At 37.4% G+C, this 5,305-nt stretch overlaps 1 protein-coding gene and 1 pseudogene across 15 annotated transcripts in view; both read left to right on the plus strand.

Annotated features, from left to right (window-relative positions):
- nrcama (neuronal cell adhesion molecule a) overlaps nucleotides 1-5,305 on the plus strand; it is a 1,100,153-nt gene that overhangs the window by 649,816 nt on the left and 445,032 nt on the right. The gene's annotated exons all lie outside the window — the stretch shown is intronic.
- The window catches only part of LOC116673021 (plexin-B2-like), a 279,884-nt pseudogene that overhangs the window by 209,413 nt on the left and 65,166 nt on the right, over nucleotides 1-5,305 (plus strand).

The following is a 5,305-nucleotide window of genomic DNA, read 5'->3' on the forward strand; positions in this document are numbered from 1 at the left end:
GGTAGGCCTTATGGCTGATGGCTCGTGGATGATGGTATGGTGGGCCGGGGATGATGGAATATGGCGTGGATGATGGCATGGATCGGCGGGATGATGGATGGGTGGAGATGGATGGAGGCTGGGTGGATCCGATGGGTGGGGGCCCCCGGGGCGGGGGGGGCCCTTATGCTATGGTCGGGGTGGCATGGTGGAGGGTGGATGATGGATGGATGGGATGGGGGGAGGGTGGATGGATGAGGGGTGGAGGGATGGATGGATGGATGATGGATGGGTGGGGGATGGATGGATGGCTGATGATTATGGGTGGATGGTGGATGGATGGATGGATGGATAGGTAGAGGATCCCAAAAAATTGGAAAATTGATATATTGTTGTTGGGTATGTATGTACAGTATAGTATGTATATATGTGTGTATTTGTGTGTGTGTGTTGGTTATATATATTATAATAATATACATTTTATTAACGGCGCCTTCTTGGCACTTCAACGACGTCGCACAGGGAATCATATATTAACAAACAGCCAAAACAATAATTACCCAATAAAGCACAAAAAAATACTATACAACAGTTTAAACAAATACTATACACCGCTAAAACAAATACTATACAACAGCTAACACAATACTATACAACAGTAAAACAATATACAGCAAAATCAAAATACTATACAACAGCCTAAACAACAAATACTATACAACAGCCTCAAAACAACAAATACTATAAAACAGACAAAACAAAACTATAAACAGCTAAACAAACTGACAACCAGCTAAACAAAACTATACAACAGCAAACAATAAATACTATACAACAGCTAAACAACAAATACCATACAACAGCAAAACAATACTATACAACAGCTAAACAAATCACTATACAAAAGCTAAACAACAAATCACTAACAACCAGCAAAAACAAAACTATACAACAGCTAAACAAATACTATACAACAGCTAAACAACAAAAACTATACAGCAAAAACAAAAATACTATACAACAGCCAAACAACAAATATATACAGCAAAATTAACAAATACATATCAAACAGCTAACAATAAATACTATACAACAGCTAAACAACAAATAAATATAAACAGCTAAACAAAAATACTATAAAACGCTAACAAAACAACAAACTACTATACAACAGCTAAACACAAATACTAGACCAGCAAAAACAACATACACAGCAAAATAACAAATACTATACAACAGCTAAACAACAAATACTATACAACAGCTAAACAACAAATACTATACAACAGCTAAACAACAAATACTATACAACAGCTAAACAACAAATACTATACAACAGCTAAACAACAAATACTAGACAGCAAAACAACATACTACACAGCAAAATAACAAATACTATACAACAGCTAAACAATAAATACTATACAACAGCTAAACAACAAATACTATACAACAGCTAAACAACAAATACTATACAACAGCTAAACAAATACTATACAACAGCTAAACAACAAATACTACACAGCAAAACAACAAATACTACACAGCAAAACAAATACTATACAACAGCAAAACAACAAATACTACACAGCAAAACAAATACTATACAACAGCAAAACAAGGGAAAAGGCAGAGCAATAGACATTTAGGTGGAATAGGCAGTTTTGAACACATTTTTAGTTTTAAATTAATTTTAGTTTTTAGTTGAGACTTGAAATATATATATATATATATATATATATATATATATATATATATATAAATATAGTATTATACACACTTTTAAAAGCAAAAGTGCTGATTTAAAGTGCACCATATGATTTGTTAAAGCTACTTGATGCCTACATTTGCTGACCTGACATCCTGATTATCTGCTGGAACCAAGGAGGATTCTCCAGCCTCGGCTGGACAGTAAAGTTGTATATTCTACTTCTTTTAGTCGATTCTGTTCCTTCTTTGCTTCCTTTTTCGACACAAATCCCAGAGCGTTCATCTCCGTAGGTATGTGTAGGAACAGTGAATGAGGACAGGTAGAAATCTAATCTAATAATGGAAATAGTTATGAAATGGTATACAGTTCGAGGATGTAAACAGGTAGTAAATAGAAGTAAATACAAGTACATAAACCTGTGGGTAACACTGAGGTGTCTGTATTTGTGTAATCCTCCAGTGTAATACTTGTTAAAACTGCATTGCGGCCATTAAGCCCCACTGGCTCCTGATATCTGAGGACAGGTAATTTAGGCGAGCAGGTGGGTACAGAGATAAGTCTTTACCACTAATAAATAAATCCCTATTACAATGAAGCCAACTGAAGGGAATTTAATTTGGAGGGAGTTAAATGGGAATGGGCGGGGGGGGGGGCAGTCGATTTGACCACCAATCAAAACGATCTGATAGCCGCTGCTAGATGATTGGCCGGTGAAACCGCCTCATCACGCAAACAAATGAACGTCACGTGACCATAGGCCTTAGATTTCTGGAGTCAATGCAGAGGCGAATGCGCTGGTGATTAAACCGTGTTCACAACACACTCGGTGGCATTTAGTGGGGGGGGGGGGGGGGGGGGGTTTCGTGAGCTGACGTTTACGGTAATTGCCCCCAAATAGACCTGGTGGTTGCATCACTGACGTGCATGTGTGTGTGTGGTGTGTGTGTGTTACCGAACTCTAGGGAACACACTTGTTCTACAGCCACCCACGGCTGTATCAACACACACCCCATCCAGACTAATGGGAGGAGAAACTCGTGTGTCACCAAAACTATGGCTACATCAGTCTCTCGCGCTCTTTCACACACCCACAACACCACACACCACACACAACACACACACACACAACACACACACACACACACACACACACCACACACAATACATCATACACACCTACACACATAACACACACACACCCACACACACACACACACGCATCATACATACGCACCCATGCATACGCCCACGCACCCCCATGCATACATACACACGCAGCATGCATACATACACACGCTGCATGCACTACATACACACGCATGCATACATACAACACACGATCATATCATACGTGGTGCTCAAAAGTTTACATACACATGCTTAAGTTGACTAAAAAGAGGATAAAAAAATCTGTTTTGAAATTTATTTTAATCCCTAATTAAAAAAGGAGTAAATCCAACCTTTAAGGACACCAATTTTCTTTGTGAGATAACGTATTGTAAATAATAAATGTTCTTATTTAAAATACAGGGGTCATAAGTATACTACCCCTATGTTAAATTCCATAGAGGCAGCAGATTTTTATTATTAAAGGCCAGTTATTTCCTGTTCAGGATATTATGCATCCTGATAAAGTTCCCTTGGCTTTAGAATAAAATAGCCCCACATCCTCACTACTTCTCACCATGCTTAGAGAAGGCATGGATACTTTCTATAAAATCAATGCACTCCATGCAATCAACAAACAAATGTAGCTACCTGAACTGCCTATCTCTAAGCATGGTGAAGAGTATGGTGATGTGGGGCTATTTTAATTCTAAAGGCCAGGAACTTTATCAGGATGCATAATATCCTGAATCCGAAATACGGCCTTTAATAATAAAAATCTGCCTGCCTCTATGGGAATTTAACATAGGGTATGTAATTATACCCCTGTATTTTAAATAAGAACATTTATTTATTTACAATACGTTATTCATTCACAGAAAATTGGTGTCCTTAAGTTGGATTTTACCTCATTTTTTAATTTAGGTATTAAAATAAATTTCCAAAACATGATTTTTTTATTCCTCTTTTAGTCAACTTAAGCTGTGTATGTAACTTTTATATATATATATATATATATATATATATATATATATATATATATATATATATAATACAGACAGACAGACAGACAGACCTTTTGTCTTGCTAATCTGGCTCAGTAACTCTCTTCACTTTTTAGCCCCCTCTTCCCCTCTTCCTCCTCTTCCTCTGTGATTTTCCTCCAGTGGGATGTTCTGGGTTTAATGAGACGCTCCTCATTACTACTGCTTTCTCTTTGCTCTCAGCGTTCAGTGGGTTCTCCCCCTGATTTTCGGCTGTGGGGGGGGGGCGGGGGGTGCAGCAGTGTCAGGATGGAGCTTTGTTTCAGAGGACGAGCGCTGACTGTCCAACGTCTTCGTCGCGTCGCGTTCAAGTTCAGCGGGTTTATCGTCAGAAATCGTGTTCACTAGTCATTTTAGTGCTGCAGATGACCATTCTTGATTAATTGCTGTGTTGTTTAGGCTTCGTTGTGTTAAATAAAAGGGACAAATGTCATTCCCGGGGCTGTTGTGTGTGTGTGTGTGTGTGTGTGTGTGTGTGTGTGTGTGTGTGTGTGTGTGTGTGTGTTTGTGGTGTGTGTGTGTGTGTTTTGGTGTGTGTGTGTGTGTGTGGTGTGTGTGTGTGGTGTGGTGTGTGTGTGTTTTTGTGTTCTGACTTTAATGAGAATAAAGTCACATCCATTTTTCACCAGTGGCCCTAACCCTCTTCCTACAGATCCCACTGTGACGTCTTCAAATAACTTGTTTAGCCTGAATTTATATAATTTTTTTGAAACCCAGTTGTTTAGTCTTTGCGCCTCTAATTAAAATCAATAACATTATGAAAAGGTTTTAACATAAAAATGACTTGAACCATAAAAAAGACCATTCATTTTCTGTCAATCGACTAACTAGAGCCAGACCGATACATCAGCAGGCCGATATTATATTATGTTTATTTTTAATCATATTAATTTAGTGAGGACTCATAAATAACTACAAAAAACTAATGTTGGGGAAATCTGTTAACGCTTTGTTACTCATTTCTGGATTATTATTCTTAAAATACATTGTATATCGGCCAATATATCGGAATATTGGATTTTTAAATCACCAAATACTTGTATCAGTTTGTATATTTGTACCTTTATTGGTCAGGCTCGACGACTAACTGATTAATCGACTAATCGTTCCAGCTGTACTTCTATAAACTATTGGGAATTTAATCTATAACGACATCTAAGAAGCTGGAATCTTTTATTTTAACCTTTTTTTTTGTCCTTTGTTTTTGTTACACGTAGTAAGTACTGGTGACACTTTGCTTTCCCGAGTACCTTTTATGAATAGTGTGTTTTTCGTTATATTGTCATCTGTGTTTTTCGGCATTTGGAAAAATCAAAAAGGAGCTGGAATCAGGGAATGATTCAAACCCAATTACCACATTAGTGGGCCATCCATTTAATAGTACTACTAATTAATTTAATAGTACTACTGCTAATAATAATAATAATAATAATAATAATCAATAACACTGTAACACTGTCTATAC

This window comes from Etheostoma spectabile, chromosome 23, assembly GCF_008692095.1.
Source record: "Etheostoma spectabile isolate EspeVRDwgs_2016 chromosome 23, UIUC_Espe_1.0, whole genome shotgun sequence".
NCBI classification, from domain to species: Eukaryota; Metazoa; Chordata; class Actinopteri; order Perciformes; family Percidae; genus Etheostoma; species Etheostoma spectabile.